At 42.1% G+C, this 19,684-nt stretch overlaps 1 long non-coding RNA gene across 1 annotated transcript in view; it reads left to right on the forward strand.

Moving 5' to 3' along the window:
* Positions 1 to 1,081: 1,081 nt before the first annotated feature.
* The window catches only part of LOC138988908 (uncharacterized), a 161,311-nt gene continuing 142,708 nt past the window's right edge, over positions 1,082 to 19,684 (forward strand). The window contains exon 1 of the long non-coding RNA XR_011465163.1: positions 1,082 to 1,206. This is a non-coding gene — a long non-coding RNA (uncharacterized lncRNA). The remainder of the gene's footprint in view (positions 1,207 to 19,684) is intronic.

A 19,684-nucleotide genomic window follows, 5' to 3' on the forward strand; every position in this document is an offset into this window, starting at 1 on the left:
AGCGTCTGGAGCCTTTAGAAATGGTTTTGCAGCATTTCTGGGTCTCTCAGGTCACCCCTTGGTAAACTGGCTGTCCACCTTTTTACCCCAGCTGAGCCTCACAAGGTAATAAAGAGTGCTGTACACAGATCACCTGACCCTGAGGTCCTCAGATCCATCATGCCTCCTTTCTCTCCATCCCTCCTGCCTCCTACACAGTGGCTCAACACAGTGCTATGCTGCGTGGGTCAAGGAGTGTTCACCTCTCCCAAGTGACAGATGAGGCTGTGATGGTCCAGCTGTCCTTATACCTATCGGACTCTTCCATAAAGTGTACTCGGAGCCTGGCTCAGTGCGTCTCCAGTTCTAAGGTACCTAAGACTCACCTAGGAGTCTTGTTGCAAAGGCAGGTTCTGATTCAGCAGGTGTGCAGTGAGGAGCCGAGATTCAGATTGCTAATGAGGCCCCAGGTGTGGCCCATGAACCACACTTTACATAGTGGCCTAGGCACAGTTCCTCAGGCTCCTCGGGCTGCTCGCAGGGTGCCTGCTTGGAGATGTGGTAAGTATCGTCTCTGCCTCACTACCAGCCCGGTGTCTCCGTAGTCAGTCAGTTCAGTTGCTCAGTTTTGTCCAACTCTTTGTGACCCCATGAGCTGCAGCATGCCAGGCTTTTCAGTCCATCACCAACTCCCAGAGTTTACTCAAACTCATGTCCATTGAGTTGGTGATACCATCCAACCATCTCAACCTCTGTCGTCCCCTTCTCCTCCTGCCCTCATTCTTTCCCAGCATCAGGGTCTTTTCCAATGAGTCAGTTATTCACAAAGGTGGCCAAAGTATTGGAGTTTCAGCTTCAGCCCTTCCAATGAATATTCAGGACTGATTTTCTTTAGGATGGACTGTTTGGATCTCCTTGCAGTCCAAGGGACTCCCAAGAGTCTTCTCCAACACCGCAGTTCTAAAGCATCAATTCTTCAGTGTTCAGCTTTCTTTATAGTCCAACTCTCACATCCATACATGACTACTGGAAAAGCCATAGCTTTGACTAGATGGACCTTTGTTGGCAAAGTAATGTCTCTGCTTTTTAATATGCTGTCTAGGTTGGTCATAGCTTTTCATCCAAGGAGGTCTCTGCAGAGGTGTCCTTGACTCTGTTTGGTGCCATGGTGGGCCCAGCCTACATTTTTGTGACCACCAATGAAGAGGCCTGGGCTTGAAGAAATTTGTGAGTACAATTTCTCCTTCTTTCTTAACAGCCCAGAAAAGACAGGACTGGTGCTCGTGGGATTCACCCACTTAGCAGAATAGAATAGACGAGCCCACAGAGAAATCAGATTTCCAAATGACGTTTGCTTATGACCTGATTTTCATCTTTGCAAAGAGCTCAGGAAATGAGTTGCTTTCCCCATCTAGGCCCTTGCTGAACTTGGTTTAGAAAAAAAAAAAAAAAACTTGAGGATTTGGGCAAGGTACACTTGACTAGCAAGAGAGATTATGGCAAAGGCTTTCTAGAATGTTTATATTTAGATTCTGCACAAGGGAAGTTCTTTTTGTCACCCGAATGTGTCACTTTAATTTGATAAACAGCGAGGGTGGAGAGACTGGCATTGAGAAAGCTTAAAACACTGTGTGTTGCTTCACTTAGTTCTGTTACAGTGGATTCTTAAGGAAGTTTTATTTTCAGTTCTGTTGGTGTTGATTTTGTTCAGTTCAACAAACATGCATTGAGTGTTGATGAGAGCAGACACTGTGCTGGGTGCTGAGCACACTGAGGTGAGTGAGGAGGAGCTGCTGACCTTGGGGGGCTCTCAGTACTCTGGGGGACAAAAGCAGAGACAGGAGATCTCTGCGGCATTGTCGTGCAAGGAGGTAAGGGAACGGTGTGTGGAGCACAGGTGAGATCTCTTTAACCAGCCTGGAGGTGGAAGGGATGGAGCAGGGAGGCTGCTTTGAATAGAGGACACCTGGCCTGAATCTAGAGGCTTGAGTAGGAATTCAACAGATGAAGTTTTAGAATTCTGAGTTGTTAAATACTATTTCCTTGACTATTTCTGGTTCTTATCTTTTGGGCACACAACAGTAGCATGTCCTTATCCTCTTGAATTTAAGTGTGGCTGACGGACAGTTGTGCTTGAGCCAATGAGATGTGAGGGAAAGTGATGCCTGTCTCTGCTCGGTAGAAGCTTCAGCTGCCAGTAGTGATTGACCATTTTCCCATCTCCCCACTGCAGAAACTGTGGAAACGATGTTAAGATAAACCTGTCATCAGTCTAGACTCTTGAGTGATGACAACGAGCAGAAACATGTTGTTTAAAGCCATGAAATTTCAGAGTGGATGATATGGCAGCAAAAGATTCGTCTGTTCTGGAACTTCCCTGGTGGTCCAGTGGTTAAGACTTTGCTGTCCAGTTCATGGGCTGTGGGTTTGATCCCTGGTGGGTGGGCTAAGATCCCACATGCCTCACGACCAAAAGCCCAAAACATAAAACAGAAGCAGTATTGTAACAAATTCAATGAAGACTTCAAAAATGGTCAACATAAACAAAGATCTGAAAAAAGAAAAAAAGGTTGGTCTGTCCTGAGTAATGCAAAAGGGCACCCTGGAAAGGGAATTTTACTTGCAAAGGCTCAGAGACATGCAGTGTCTTTGGTAGGAAAAGTGCACGTGCTTAATAATACCCAAATATGTAATACAGCCCAAGGTAAGTGGGGATTGCAGTGGTGTTTAACTTGTCTTGGGTCTCGGAATAATACTCATGTGATTGAAGTAAACTGTTGGCCAGATGAGCTATGAGTTTCTTTTCTAACTGAAGACTTTGATTTTACACAGTTGAATGCAGTTCATGGTTTTCTCCAGGAACCACTTTCTCCAAATTCTTAGGCATGGTTGAATAACCTCTTCTGGAAAGCTTTGGCATTTTAAAAAAACTCATAGTACTAAAAATTGTGCAGAGATTGTATTATCTTCACTAGACAAAGTTCCTTGATGGCAGAAAACATTTCTGTTTTCCCATGATCCTGTATCAGTGCATAGGAGTGTAATAAGTGTTGAATAAATGAAAATGCAAAGCTTCTTTGTGGGTGTATATTGGGCACCTCTTGAGACTGTTTGGTCTCGCCTGTCTCCAGTCCATAGGCTACATAGCTCCACCTAAGCCATTGCTATGGCCAGTTGACTCCCCGTGAGACCATTTGGCTCTGCTCCCTGCAGACAAGCAACCACAGAGCCTTTTGCTCTTCCTGCCACTTCCAGAGGCACAAGTACATGCTGTAGTTTCCCAAGCAGCTGCTGAAAAGGCAAAGCCAACCCTAATAAATCTTTGGGCAAATGTTTACCAGTGGTAGATGGGAGGGAGCCAGCAGATCAATTCTTTCCCTCCCTACCACAGGCTGTAGCAAAGAATAGCCCGAATGGAGGTGTGAGCACACGGCTGAGCACGTAAAACCACTGGCTGACACCATTGTGAACCAGTGTCCAGGTGGTAGCACATTGTACCTTTCACTGCTTTCTGTCCTCTGTGCCTAACTCTGTTTTTTCTTATTCTCACTGTCCTGGGCTCAGAAAACATATTAGCACATCATCTTTGGCATAGGTTGAAATTGGTGACTGTGGGATCTGAGAACTGTGGGATGGATCCAGGAGAAGGAGCACACATTGTGGGGATCTTTAAGGTTCATATTAGCGTGAATCAAAAAAACATCAGTTCAGTCGCTCAATCGTGTCCGACTCTTTGCGACCCCATGAATCACAGCACGCCAGGCCTCCCTGTCCATCACCAACTCCCGGAGTTCACTCAGACCCATGTCCATCGAGTCAGTGATGCCATCCAGCCATCTCATCCTCTGTCGTTCCCTTCTCCTCCTGCCCCCAATCCCTCCCAGCATCAGGGTCTTTTCCAATGAGTCAACTCTTCACATGAGGTGGCCAAAGTACTGGAGTTTCAGCTTTAGCATCATTCCTTCCAAAGAAATCCCAGGGCTGATCTCCTTCAGAATGGACTGGTTGGATCACCTTGCAAAAAAACATTAGCCGCAGGTAAAGCTACCAACTTAGCTGGCACCATCCTTAGGGAGATCACCCAGATGCCGGGTGGCAGGCAGACTTATTTTGGGTTCCTTCCTCTCAGAAAAAGACCATGACTGACTTAACGGAACTGACATCTGCTGCAGATGTGGATGTGTGCATTATATCCTGTGCATCACTGCCTCAGACTATACATGGTTTATTGCAGATCAGCCCTCTTTCCTTACTCATCCAGCTGGAAATACAGGGTTACTCTTAGAGTTGCAGCCATAATCACTATTTCACCTGGGGAGAAATGAAGAGGAAAAGAAAAAAAAATTGCAAGAATCACCTTCATACTGTTTTTACAACAAGAACTTTACATTTATTTTTTATTTTTAACTTTATTTTCAATCAGAGGATAATTGCTTTGCAGTGCTGTGTTGGTTTCTGCCATATAGCAACATGAATCAGCCGTTAAGTATACATATGCCCCCTCCCTCTTGAGCCTCCCTCCATGCCACCCTTCTAGGTTGTCACAGAGCACTGGATTGAGCTCCCTTTGGTATACAGCAACTGTCCATTAGCTATCTGTTTTACATATGGCAAAATTACCCTCTCAATTCCTCCTCCTCTCTCCTTCCTCTGCTGTGTCCACAAGTTTGTTCTCTATGTCTGCATTTCTATTCCTGCCCTGCAAATAGGTTCATGAGTAACATTTTTTTCTAGATTCCAAAAATATGGATTAATACATGATATTTGTATTTCTCTTTCTGGCTGACTTCACTCTGTATAAAGGCTCTAAGTTCATCTACTTCACTAGAACTGACTCAGATGCGTTCCTTTTTCATGGCTCTTATTCCATTGTGTGTGTGTGTATATATGTGTGTGTGTGTGTGTGTGTGTGTGTATATATATATAGTGGCTGTATCAATTTACATTCCCACCAACAGTGCAAGAGGGTTGGTTCCCTTTTTTCCAACCCCTCTCCAGCATTTGTTGTTTGTAGACTTTTTGGTGATGGCCATTCTGACCAGTGTGAGGTGATACCTGGTTGTGGTTCGGATTTGCATTTCTCTAATAATGATTGATGTTGAGCATCTTTTTGTGTGTTTGTTGGCCATCTGTATGTCTTTTTTGGAGAAATGTCTGCTTATGCCATCCACCCACTTTTTGATTGGGTTGTTTGTTTTCCTGGGATTGAGCTTCAAGGGCTGCTTGTATATTTTGGAGATTAATCTTCTGTCAATTGTTCCATTTGCAATTATTGTCTCCCATTCTGAGGGTTGTCTTTTCATCATTTATAGATTCCTTTGCTGTGCAGAAGCTTTTAAGTTCAATTACTTGCATTTGTTTATTTTTTGTTTTTATTTCCATTACTCTAGGAAGTGGGTCAAAGAGGATATTGCTGTGATTTATGTCAAAGAGTGTTCTGCCTATGTTTTCCTCTAAGAGTTGTATAGTTTCTGTCCTTACATTTAGGTCTTTAACCTATTCTGAGTTTATTTTTGTGTCTAGTGTTAGGAAGTGTTCTAATTTCATTCTTTTATATATAGCTATCCGGTTTTCCCAGCATCACTTATTGCAGAGGCTGTCTTTTCTCCATTGTATATTCTTGCCTCCTTTACCAAAGATAAGGTGCCCATAGGTGGGTGGGTTTATCCATGGCCTTTCTATCTTGTTGCATTGATCTGTATTTCTGTTTTTGTGCCAGTACTGTACTGTTTTGATGGCCGTAGTTTTGCAATATAGTTTGAAGTCAGGAAGGCTGATTCCTTCAGCTCCGTTCTTCTTGCTCAAGATTACTTTGCCTATTCAGGGTTTTTTGTGTTTCCATACAAATTGTGAAATTTTTTTGTTCCAGTTCTGTGAAAAATGCCATTGGTAATTCGTTAGGGATTGCAGTGAATCTGTAGATTGCTTTGGGTAGGATAGTCATTTTCACAATTTTGATTCTTCCAATCTAATCAAGAACATGATATAGCTCTCCATCTGTTTATGTGGGACTTTTTTTTCCCAATCCCTCTTTTAAGTGAGAGCGGTTTAATCTCAGGATCTTCAGATGTTCATGCTACTGTGGCAACTGTGTGACTGGCATTGGGACAGGCTGGTAGAGAAGGAAGAGGGGAAAACAGTAAGGATTTTTGCCACACTCGACAGCTTTTAATGAGTCCCTATTGTCAATTCTTTGGCCACAAAGATAGATTTTGTGAGTTTTGTTGTTCAGTTTCCCTATTTGGCTTGCCTTTGGGTCAAAGCTAGAAGATACAGGGAGAAAAAACAAAAACATAAAACCAGGAAATTCACTGTTGCCACATCAGTTGTTCAAGTTTTCACTTGTTCTGCAAATCGCTCACCTGCTTCTGTTGACTATTCAGAGTCCTTAAGAAGTTACTATTTTTATTTTGTCTGAAATTTTACCTCTAATAAGTCACAGCAAGATCTGTTTTTTTATCTTGGCCAAGTCCAGAAGGATTTATTGAAAAGATCAGATTATATCTGTACCCCTCCACCAGCAGCTTTTCTTCTATTTTTCATGCCAGAGCAACTTGAGGCTCCTTTATTTTTTGGTAGAGAGATCACACAGTTTAAGGAAGAATGTATAGGAAGTTTGCAAAATGGAGCAAGCACTAGAATAGTAAAACAGTCTTATTTTGACCAACCTGGAAACTTGAAGTTGCCCTGAGCTTTCTAAAATAATGGGTGTTTAAATGAAAAATTAGTTAGGATATAAAACAGAAGTCTGCAATGAAAATGTTACACAACCTGTTGAAGAACTAACACACTGCTGTGGGGGAGGGGAGGTTTGGGAAAGGGAGCTTGGGAAGTACAGGCCATGGATAGGGCTTGGTGGATGTGGAGATTGCAGTATCCTGAACCTGTGGCATGGGCAGTTCTGAACCTTGAAAACACCCCATCACTGAGTGATCATTTTTAAAAGCCTGAACAGTAGAGTCCCTCCTCTCAATCACCAGCATCTCTAAGGGCTTATTATAGAAAATCAAGGCCGGCAAAGAGTTGGGTTCTTCTGAGGCCAGTTGCCAATGCTCTGTTTGTGTCATGGTCTTGGACACTCCTAGCCTCAGCCTTCTGTTTCACTAATGGCTTCTGTGCAAGGGGAATTAAGCATTGTGGTGAAAAAGACAAAGAGAATGCCATGTAGTCAGTAGATCTGGGATGTGGCTGTTTATCGTTTGGGGAGACTTGGCTCAGCCACTCGCTTCCTAAAGCTCTACAGCACTGTCTGTAAAACGGGAATGATAATGCCCCTGTTAAAGGGCTGTGGGAGTAAATGAGGTTGTGCAAAACTGTTCCTCACGCCTAACTCCTCTCCCCTTCCAGGCTCCAGATGAGATTTGCATTATAGATCACATTATCTGCAGTATTACATCTGTCTATCGTCATCTGTAGAGATTTTTATCTTCAGATGGTAAACTTTGCCTATAAAGCCCTGCATAGAAAACACCTACAAGAGCTCCCTAATGGAGCAGTTAAAAATGATTCAAAATCCACATGTATCATTTACATATAACTGCTGTTTGAAAAATGTTGACGCTTACTACAGTAGAAGAATCTAAGGCATTTCCTGTCTCTCTATTATATAAATTGTTGGTATAATAATCTCTCTTCTTAGAAAAACTCGAAATTAATAGGACTGGAATTACTAATATTTTATTTCCCTGCTCTAAAGGACTGGGTTACTTTGTTCAACTTTTAGAGCATAATAATCTCTTCTTGGAAAAACTTGACATTAATAGGGCCAGAATTACTGATATTTTATTTTCCTACTCTTAAAGGACCAGGTTACTTTGTTGTTCAACTTTTAGAGCAAAATCGTAACTTTTAATCATTTTCTTCAGACCACACACAGAGACCAGCATTATGCTTTGCACTTAGCAGGTACTTAATAAATATTGGTTAAAGTAATTAATGACCAGTATCTCTTGAGTTTTTGACTGCTTCCTATATCAAATTGAGAGGATTCATTCAACTCAAATAGTAACATCAAGAAGAAAACAGAAGAGGCTGAAAAGCACGGGTTTATTAATTCTCTGTACATTCTAAATTTCGGTCACTTGGAAATCAAAAATTCTCAGCATAATTACTTATTTGCATTCAGATTGAATCCCTGAGCTTCTTCAACTGTGTGTGTTGTCCCACTTCCAGCCAAGCAGTTTCACCAGGTCTGCAGTTTGCAATTATTATGGAAGTTCAGTGTAACACATTATTGACCAGGAGATTTTTGCAGAAACTGCCTGTGGCTGGCAATTTGTTACGTAAGTGAATATTGAAACATCTCTGGTCAGTGATGTTCAGGTAACAAAAGATGTATTAATATGTCTCTGGTCAATAAGTTGGTCTGAAGGGTAGAAAACCTCCAAAACAACAAGTAATTTATCACTATTTCCAGTCTTTAGCTTTTTTTCCTTCATGGCGACATTCTGTCAAGAAAGATGACTTGGGACGTTTGAGTAGACAAGGAACATTGGTCGGCAATGAGGCCTGTCATGATGTGGGCTGCAGGGGGATTGGAGGAGAAAGGGAAGGAGGGTATGAATATTTCCTGAGTGCCTGCACCAGCAGCTTTAGGTAATTTATCTCATGGCCTTCTCTCCAACAACCTGTGAGGGAATAATAAGCGGTCTTTCTCAAGGGCTTACTCTGGGCCTAGACTTCTACAGTCATTACCGCAGTGAAACCTCAGAACAGCCCATGCTGAGCTGTAAGATGCGTGTCGGAAGTAAAGCTTCGAGGGTTGAATATCACACAGCTGCTCAGAAGTGGAACCAGAATTTAGAGGCACTTAATCTAACTTAAAAATTTGAACTTTGAAGTTCCCTTCTTCTCAAAATAAAATTACCCTTTTCGTCTTTAAATAATGTATGCCTATGGCAAAAAAAATCAATGCAGAAATACTCTCAAATATTTAATTTTTGAATATGCAATGCCTTTACATACTTAGAAAACAAAAACTCTTTCAAAAGAGAAGCGCTGTTGTTGATCTGTCGATTCTTTCTGGAGGCTTTTCATGCATATATGGATGGCTTTCTGCCTTTGTACAGTCATGATACTGGACATACTACACCATAAGTTGCTTTTATTTTTTTAACTTAACAATGTCATAGAGTTCTTTACAAATCTGAGCATGAAGAGTTTTCTTTTTAAATAGTTGCATTATGTCCTACTTCATTAATTTATAAAAGCTAATTTCAGAATTTTAACTTTTAAAGAATTTTTATTTTGTATTGAGGTGTAGCTAATTAACAGTGCTGTGATAGTTTCAGGTTAACAGTAAAGGGTCTCAGCCATGCATACACATGTATCCGTTCTCCCCAAACTCCCCTCCCATCCAGGCTGCCACATAACAGTGAACAGAGTTCCCTGTGCTAGACAATAGGTCTTTGGTGATATCCATTTTAAATATGGATACATGTGTACATGTCCATCCCAAATTCCCCAACTATCCCTTCCCCATCCCCCATCCTTACCCCCTGGCTACTATAAATTTGATCTCTAAGTCTGTAAGTCTCTTTCTGTAAATGAGTTCATTTGTATCATTTCTTCTTAGATTCTACATACAAGGGATATCAAATGATCTCTTTCCTTCTCTGTCTGAATTACTTCACTCCATAACTCGATTAAAGTTCTGAGATGATTTTCAATTTTGTGTGCAGACAATGGTGAAATCAACTACCCTCTCCTGAGCCACGTGTTTTTCCCAGTGAGTGCTAGTGTGTCTGTAGGATGTATTACTGCATCAGAGGTAAAGGGGAGCATTTGTAATTCTGATAGGTACTGACCTCTCAGAGGTCCTCTCACCCGTAGAGTTTAACATGCCTCTTTCCCCATTGCTTTGGTAATAGTTTTCATCAGACTCTTGGGATTCTGTCAGTCTCATAGGTGGAAACTAAGTCAGGGTAGTTTGAATTATTTCTTGTTTGTATAAATAAAGTTGACCGTCTCTTCATGTTTGAGATGAGAGACGTGTATTTCCTTTTCCATGTATTACTTTTTCATATTCTCTATCCATTTTTCTATTGGGCATTTTTTATATGTTAGGGAGTTAGCACTCTCTGATATGAACTGCAAATAGCTTTTCTTAGTTTCTCTCTTGTTTTGGTCTTTTATAGTGTTTCTCCCCATAGAAAACTTTCTATTTTAGGTCAAGTTTATCAGTCTTTTCTTTTATCACTTCTAAATTTGAATCTTAATTAGAGCATCATCACTCCAAGGTTATAACTCCCCCATGTTTTTGTTTAGAACTTTGATGGTTTCAATGCATTTAAGTCTTTACTCCATTTGGCAGCAATCCCACTGTGTCTGTTGAAACCTGCATCCAACTTTATATATTTCTAGGTAGTTTTCCAATTATCCCAATATCATTTATTGAACCAGTTTGTGACTGATTTGAGATGTCTTTATCATATGATTTCAAGTCTCTCTATAGATAGGGGTGTGTGTATGTGTGTATACTTTGAACTTCCTATTTTCTTCCATCAATCTATTAACATATTACCACACTGTTCTAATAAGAGAAGGTTTTTTTTTTTTAAAGAGAAGGTTTTAAAACATGTTTTAATATCTCATGACTATTTCAACCTCCCTTGCTCTACCCCATTGTTCTTTTTCAGAGTTTTCCTGGTTATTGCAATTTATGTTTTCATGTGAGCTTTAGAATCTTCTCCCCTACCCATTTGGGGTGTTTTAATTGGGATGTATTAAACTTATAAATTAGGTTATAGAAATTTCACACCTGTGTCATGGTGTGTGTTTCCATTAAAAAAAAATCTTAGTTCTTCAGGAGTATTGTAAATGTTATCTGTAATGTTATATGTAAATGTTACATATTCTCATTAATTCCTATTTTGGTTGCCATATTCATGTAGTCTTCTCTTAGATTATATTATCCATGTGGTTGTGTATGTGAAAGCTGACATTTCTATTTTTATATCCCTAATATCTTTTTGAATTCTCTTATTGGTTATGGTAACTTTTCAGTTGGTTTCATATGGTCGTAGCACCTGCAAATAATTTTTCATGTTCCTTTTCAACTTTTAGAATTATTTCTTTTTCTTACCCAGTTGTATTTCTTATACTTGTAGCACAACATCAAGTTCTATTTTTGACTTTAATGGGAATATTTCTAGTGCTTCCCATTAGGCATAACACTTCCTTTGGGGTTACAACAGAGCTATTTTATCTTGTAACAGTCTAATTTATCTAACACTATTTCCTTGCCATTTCTAAAAATTAAGAATGGATATTTAATTTTGTTTGTAATATATTATATACCTTTTTCCCTTGCTTATATAATCTCAAGGAGTTTTGTCATTGACTTATAAAACTGGGATTGTTGTATATCTGTATATATATTATATGTACACACTTACCTGTATCTTGTATTTTCAGTGTATAGCATTTTGTAGAATTCACCAGTTACCTCACAGAGATCCAGCTCAGGGTTCCAATGGCTGCATAATCCATTGTTTGGATTTAGCCCATTAATTCAGCCATTTCTGTACAGTAGGCTTTCATCTTTCCTTTTGTCCCCCTACTATAAGCAAATCATCCTTATATGTATAGTCTTAAGTGATTGGTTCTTTTATGTCTAAGGACAATATCCTCAGGGTTGATAGTGCGGAGTCAAAGGTTGTATATAATTTCAATAGCCACTTTGCTATACTATTCAAGATCTTACAGCCAGAGCTGGGATTCAGTGAGAGCTCTGACTCCAAAGCTCACTAAACCAAACTACTGCCCAGATGAGAGCCATAAAAAAAAAAGCAAGTCATAAGAATTGACCGTGCTCATAGTCACTAGTGAATGCTGTGCTTCATCTAGTGGACAGAATGTAAACATCAGGATAGTCACTCAAGGGAATCTTTATCCTGCAAGCGTGAGCTTTGTAATTAGGCCGGCTTTGGTTTCTGTGAACTTGGATGAGTAGTTTTGTCTCTTTTTTCTCTTCAGGTATATGGGAGTAATAGTACCTACCTTACACATTGGGTGATGCCGGGCCCACGGAGGGGTGGGGGCAGGGAGGAAATGGGAAGTTAGTGTTTAATGGGGACAGAGGTTCAGTTTAGGAAAGTGAAAAACTCCGGAGATGGATGATGGTGAAAGTTGCATAACAATGTGAATGTACTTAGTGCCACTGCACTGTACAGTTAAACATGGTTAACATAGCATGTTTTATATTATGTGACTTTTACCCCAATTAAAAATTGAAAAAGACATTGTATTGATTTCCTGGTTACAACAGATTGCCATAAACTGAGTGACTAAAAGCAACACAAATGTACTCTTGTACAGTTTTAGAGGTCAGAAGTCCAAGATCAGTCTCACTGGGGGAAAGTGGGGTAGCAGAGCTCGTTGTTTGTGGAGGCTCTAACGGAGAGGGTTTCCTGGTTTGTTCCACCTTCTAGAAGCTGCCTGCCTTCCTTGGCTCACAACCCTGCCTCCACAGTGCATCTCTGCAGTCTTTGGTTCCATTGTCACCTCAGCTTTCCTTTCCTTGATCCCACCTCCTCCCTCTTCTAAGGACCCTTATTCCGTTCGGTCTACCTGGATAACCCAGGACAACCTCCCCCTCTCAAGGCTCATCCTCTTAATCCCATCTGTAGAGTCCGCTTCTCCGGGGAAGGTGACTTGGGTCACAGGTTCTGGGGTTGTGATGTGGGCATCTTTGGAGGGATGTGTTGCTCTACCTGCCACAGACATATACGTAACCCGTGGCAACAACACCTGCCATCTGCTCTTTGGAGGCTTGTCCTAACACTAAACACCAGGTTTTTCATTTGCCTTCTCTCTTTGTCCCTAAAGAAATTCATGTTTTCTTGGCTAACTCCTTCTCTCTTGCCCAAAGAGAAAAGATACGATCCCTTTTGTTGCCTTCTTCTATAAGAGGGGCTTCACTGGCGGCTCAGATGGCAAAGAATCTGCCTGCAATGCAGGAGACCCAGGTTCAATCCCTGGGTTGGGAAGATTCCCCGGAGGAGGGCGTGGCAACTCACTCCAGTATTCTTGCCTGGAGAATCCCCATGGACAGAGGAGCCTGGCGGGCTATAGTCCATGGGTTCACAAAGAGTTAGACACGACAGGGTGACTTTAACTTACCGTAAGAGAAAGAGTCTGGGGAGAACACGGTCATTATCCTTAGCCCCTAATGCCAGAAGGGCTGCATTTAAGTCTTGAGTAGCAGAAATATTTTCAACTCCCTAAAATAGAAAGATTAAGGAGAAAGGGGAAAGGGAGAAAAAAAATAAAGCTTTTAAAATCATAAATTAAAAAGAACTTGGGTTTCCAGAGGGTTTCTAGGAAAACATAAACAAGGCATAAATTCATTGATTCTCAGGTATTTTCTGTAATGCAATAAAATAACCATAGGTGTCTCCTAAATGCACTTACCTGTGGGTTAGAAACTTGCAGTCAGGGCAGGGAGGGTTTGTGTACCCAGAGAAACTCTGCTGACTTTAAGGGTTACCCTGAGGCAGAGATTAGAGTTAGCACTCCTGTTCTTGCCTTCATCCCGGGAAAGGTTGGCTTCTCTGTTTTTCTCCATGCCTTGGAGTGTGTTTGAGTAGGTTGAGATCAGTCAGAGGCTCAGTGAGATTTTGGGGGAGAGATGAGAGAGTGGAGAAGGAAAAGAAATGTAAGAGAAAATAAATCTCTTAGCCCTTGCCCTCCCTCATGTGTTGAAAACATCTTGCTTAGAACTCTTTATCTTGAGAAAGAAACTATAGTTTCCAAAAATCACAATCTTTTCCAAATGATGTTCATTCTGTGATCTCCCCCAAATGAGTTTCCATGCATTTACTATCAGAATAAAGAAACTTCCTTTCTTTCCTCCCTTCTTAGTGTGAATTTTCCACATTTTTCTTGGTCCTGTTTCCCATGGCCCTTTTACCCTGCAAAAGGGTGTGTACCCGTGCATATGTGTAAGAAATGAAGAAAAATTAATAAACTAGCAAGAGGATTAGAGGGCAAGTTGTGAAAGGAGGGTGAAGAGCTAAATTTATATAACCTAGAAAAAGAAGGCTCTGGAGGAACATGATAAAGTTACACTTCACAGAAGCAATATAAATGAAGGGAGGGAATTATTCAGAGTCTCTGAAGATGACAGGACAGAAGCGCTGGGCCCAAGCCAAGGCTGGAAAGCTGGAAAGGGAGTCATGATGGATGATCAAGACAGGAGACCTGAGGGAGCTTGTGATGTAGGGACCACTGCTCGATGCCCACCTCCCTTCCCCCACCCTGCTTGCAGCTCACATCTGATGGACATGAGGATCCAGCAATTTCACGTGCTCAGTTGAGAGGGGCTACATATGGGGCTTTCCCACCCACAACTCCCTGCTTTCCCACCTGCTTTCCCACCCACAGCTCCCTCCTGGCCTGGGAAGGAGTCTGGCCCTGATAGGGATGGTGGGGTCAGAGAGAGGGATTTTGTCTTCAGTGTGGATCTCTGAAAGTAACTTTTAAGAGCCAGACTCCCTTCCCTGAACACAGAAATAATTGCCAGCGTAACACTCCAGTGACTTGGGTTCATTTTTATATTCTATCTTGCTGCATTTAATTTTTGATCAATTGCAGCTATTTTAATGCTTGTGAAGCTGTCTGTCTAGCCAAGAAAGGAGGACAACTCTTTTTACTCTGAGCTTGATAGGATAGATGTCTGCTGGCGATTAAAGAGACCCCGTGCTGCCAATACCTGTGGAGCACAGAGTGGTGAATGGAAGGTAGGGGTCGAGGCTCCATGTCTTACTCGGCCACTGTGTTAGTTCTTTGGAGCTGCTTTGATATCGTGGTTTGTATCAAGATGAATATTGATCTTTAACTCCATTTCTGGCATGGAACTCCTGAAACATTTGCAATTTCCTAAAGGAAGAAAGCCATAAAAGTGTTTTTCTTATGTTACTGAGGTGACTTTTGGACCCCACTTTAGGATGGCAGCTGGTTGCCAGGAGACCTAGTATTGTAATAAGAGGGTTAGAACTTTCAGTTCCACCCCTGACTTCCAGAGAAGGACTCGAGGTTGAATCAATTGCTAATGGCCAATGATTTAATCAGTTATGACTGTGTAATGATGCCCTGCAAAACCCCCAAAAGGACAGGGTTCAGAAGCTTCCCGTTTGGTGAACACAGGTAGTACTGGTGGAGCAGTGAGCTTGGAGAGAGCATGGACACTAAGCTCTTTCTTCATACCTTTCCCTCTGTATGTCTTCCGTCTGTTCCTGAGTTACATCATTTTATTGTAAACAAGTGGTCTAGTAAGTAAATGTGTTTGTCTGAGCTCTGTGAGCTTCTCTAGCAAGCTAATCAGATACAAGGGGAAAGTTGTGGGAACTCTGATTTATAGCCAGTCATTCAGAAGCACAGGTGATTGGGATTGGCATCGAAGTGGTGGGGGGAAGGGCGTCTTACAAGACTGAGCCTGCATCTGTGGAATCTGATGCTGTCTATGGATAACAGTGTCAGAATGGAGTTGAATTGCAGGACACCCAGTTGTTGTCCCGGAGAATTACTTGCTCGGTGAGGGAAAAACCCTCCTCAGAGATTTGCTTGTTAACATGGAGAACCCGACCCCTACTCCTCCATTGAAATTGGTGCCAAAACACTATTGGCTGTGTAACAAATAGCTTAATGGCTTAAAGCAACAACTTGAATCTGGGTGTGACTTGGCTGGGTCTTCTGCTTTGGGCTTTCTCCACAGCTGCAATCCTGGGTTAGCCCAGGATCTCTAGAAGACACTCATGAGGTTGGGTCTGGCCACATCCTCTCAAGACTTGAGTGAGGTTGGGATCCGCTTCCAAGCTCATTGAGTAGTTGTGGGCTGGATCCAATTCCTCACCAGCTGTTGGCTTGAGGACTACAGTTCCTTGCTCAGTATTGGCCGGACACCACCCTCAGTCCCTTGTTATGTAGGCCTCTCCAACATGGGAACTTGGTTCACTACAGTGAACAAGCCAAGAGAGCCAGAAAATGAGTGAGGGTCCTAGCAAGGCAGAATGCGAGCGAGACACAGTCAGTCTCATATAACCTATCCTGGGAGGTGACTCCTTCCATTTTCCCTGTATTGTGTTTGTTAGAAGCAAACCACTAGATCCAGCCCCCACACAAGTGGTACATATCACACAGGAAGTGGATAGCAAGAAGCAGGACCATTGGGAGCCTTTTGGAAGTCTGACTGACAATCTTCTCCAGATAAGTGGCCTTCGGTCTTGGTTTAATATGATAACACAACATTTTACGAGTGGTTGAACTAAATCAGGGCAGTAAATTCAGCTGCCTGCCAGAGTCTAGAGGATTGTATTAATCTGTGAAATGGGTCACATGTGAAATGATGAGCACTGAATTATGAGAACTCCTGATGGTTACACTTGCTCTGCTAGGCTTTTGGTACTCAAGATCAAATCACATAAGAAGATAAATACTGAGTTTGAGCAAACTCCAGGAGATAGTGAAGGACAGGGAAGCCTGGTGTGCTACAGACCATGCTGACTCACAAAGAGTCAGACATGACTTAGCGACTGAACAACAATTAATCAAAAAAGACCTCTCAGTCCTGTGTCTGCAGGTCACCAGTCTGACACAATTGCAGATAGCATGTTGTTCTAAATGGTTGGCACATAGTAGGGATGCTGTTTTTTTCCTCCTATATTCTCCTTGTCAGAGCATCTGGCAGAAGCAAATGGTGCAGGCTCTCGTGTAGGTCATAATTTCCAGCTCTTATGTGGAACAAAGCAGCAATAATGACCCTAAAGAGGAAGGTTTCATCAAAACACAGAGTGGCTCTTGATTAAATAAAAAAAAAGTGAACATTAGGTACCAAAGGGAAGGTAAGCTGGCTCCCTGGTTCTCCTGGCCCACATCCAGCCCTAGTCAGAGAGTCTCACCAAACTAACTGGCAGGGGTATTATCTAAAATAAGGTTGAGTCAAGGCAGTACTTTAGGATGATGGGATGTTTGATAAATTATCATGGCTTCAGCAAATACTGAGTACCTCCTCTGTCTGGAACTGCATTGGCTCTGAGGAAGCCAAGATTCAAAAAACCCACTTCTTCAAGTTCTCCTGGTCTATGGAGGACACACCAAGAGTGTGGCTTGTGCCGCAAGGAAGGGCAGATGGGAGGGGACACGTAGGTCTGTGTGGGGGAGGTAGTGATGGCTTCAGAGTGGACAGTGATGTGCCTCTCTCCAAGAGGCGTAATCCTTGGCTCCCATTTTTGCTTTTGATGTCAAAATGTTCTATGGTAGGATTATCTCATTAATCCTTCTAATACCCTAGGATTGCAGAAAGTCACAGGTATTATTCTGCCTGATAGAGAGCTGAGGCGGAATCCAACAATATAAACTGAAAGTTCCCCTAAATCCCACTCCAATGCCTAACAAGATCCCAAGGTAGGAGTATAATCCAGTCTCTGGAAGGAGTTGGTTTGCTTAGCCCCGCTGTTCTCGAATGAGAAGCTGGTTTGAAATCACAGTTCTCATGGCATTTACACACTGCTGCTTTGGGATTAACTATCATTGAAGTGGCTGCTGCTGCTGCTGCTAAGTCACTTCAGTCGTGTCCGACTCTGTGTGACCCCGTAGACGGCAGCCCACCAGGCTCTTCCGTTCCTGGGATTCTCCAGGCAAGAACACTGGAGTGGGTTGCCATTTCCTTCTCCAATGCATGAAAGTGAAAAGTGAAAGTGAAGTCGCTTAGTCGTGTCTGACTCTTCATGATCCCAGGGGACTGCAGCCTACAAGGCTTCTCCGCCCATGGGATTTTCCAGGGCTAGTTAATAATAAAAAGCAACTGTAACAGCATTGTACTTTTTTATATGATATTTAAAAAATTTTCTTATTTGATAGCAGCAAAGAGGTCTGAGTTTAGAAAGAGGATGCATTATATTCTTTCATCAAGCCTTAAATGGTCCAAATTCAAAGTTCTTACAGGGATCCTCTAAATATTAATTGAAGCACTAAATCCAGGATAAAGTGCTTATATGGAATGTATGATTACTCTATTTTAGATCTAAGAGTCACTTTCTCTTCTTGTCATATTCTATTTGAAAAATGTTAAAAACAAACAAACAAACAAACAGTGTTTCCTCCCTTTCTTCTGCCCTAGCTCTTCCTAGCCCAGGTGTTATTTGTAAAGCTACTGTTTTTTCGTTAGATACCTGGCTATTTCCCCCCAAAAAGTGCATATTAAAGTTATACAGGAAATTGCTTCAATTCTCTGTCTCATTTTGTGTCTATCAATGAATCCAAAGTGCTGCTTTTCTATGATCAGAGGAAAGGGAAAAAGTTCTGTGTATTTATTCATCTGGGAGCTGTATACTCGTCACTCTGTCAGCCCTGAAAGGCAGTTCAGACAGCATCCATTTAGACTGGAGACCAATTAAATAATTATCAAAAGTATCAGGAAGAGAGCAAGGATAAGACTCAGAGGAACACATGGAATCTGACAGGAAAACATAATTGCTGTTTTGAATTTTTCCCTTTCTCACCATAGACTAAACCAGGAGCTTCCATTGACCTCTGCATATCAAACAGGGCTTTGGGCAGCTACTTTGGATTCACCAACCTCCCGGAACACAAAGGAGTTTCCTGGGGTTTTTCAGGCTTAGGAGGAGATGCACTTTTCCCCCCAGTTAAGCTGCCAGGCCATTTGGACTTGCAGAAATGAGCCCTTGGTTCAGGCCTGTGTGAGTCTGTATTCTGGCTGCCTACATATGCAGAGTTTGCGCCTTTGAGCTTTGCCTAGCACGTACCCAGTCCAGCCTGATGTGGCTGTCATCTCTAGGATGCTCAGGGAGAATGGTAGATTTCGTCCTTGTTTTCTGTAGGTTTGTTTCTTCTCTTCGATTCCTTTTCATTGTTTCTACTTTGATCGAAGAAGCAAACCCAGGAAAATCTGACACAGTACCTTCCGAAAATGAACTAAAGCCAGCTTCATCCAACCTGTGCACCTGGCCAGAGGTCCTCATGGGGCTGCTCTCGAGGGCTGGGCATTATCCTGCGACCTCCCCATTATTGAGAGAGAAGGAAGGCCGTGCGCAGCCATCCTGCTGCAGACAAGCCCTGTACCTTCACCCTTGATAGAGAAACAAATGGTCAGCAGTCGGCCTATTCAGAGCGGGTTTGGAACTCATCATCTGTCTACGAAAATTGGAAATCTCTGAGGTGGCCCAGCACAAAAGGATGCAAATGACAACGGGTCAGCAGCAGATGCCGAATAATAGAGTAGGAACAAATGGCATTCATGAGCTTTGTGTCCGGGTGTCTCCCTCAAACGGTGCCTCATTCTTCCCAAGTCATTTTCAATTTCAACCATTCCTATTTTTTCATGTCCAAGGGAGGCATGCAAGGGGCATCTGGACTGATTTCTGCTTGAGGTTTGCTGCCCTTGGATTGAAGTGGGCCTCTTCTATTTCTCTACAGAATAGTGACATGTGTCTACAAAGCTTTGTAACAGCCACCCCTCCTGCCCCATGTTGCAGAGATGTCTGTATTTTCATGCTGAGTAGGAGGGATGGCATTGAAGGAAAGTTTGCATAAAAACTTGGAATCCTAAACAAAGAAAGTGTGGGCTTGCCAGGGTTGTCATTGACCTTGAGCTTGAAAGCAAAACACTAGATCTATGATTTTTATTAATTTGAGATCACTCTCTGATGTCACAAACCAAGGGGAAAGTGTATACAAATACATACCC

This window comes from Bos mutus, chromosome 8, assembly GCF_027580195.1.
Source record: "Bos mutus isolate GX-2022 chromosome 8, NWIPB_WYAK_1.1, whole genome shotgun sequence".
Classification (NCBI taxonomy): Eukaryota; Metazoa; Chordata; class Mammalia; order Artiodactyla; family Bovidae; genus Bos; species Bos mutus.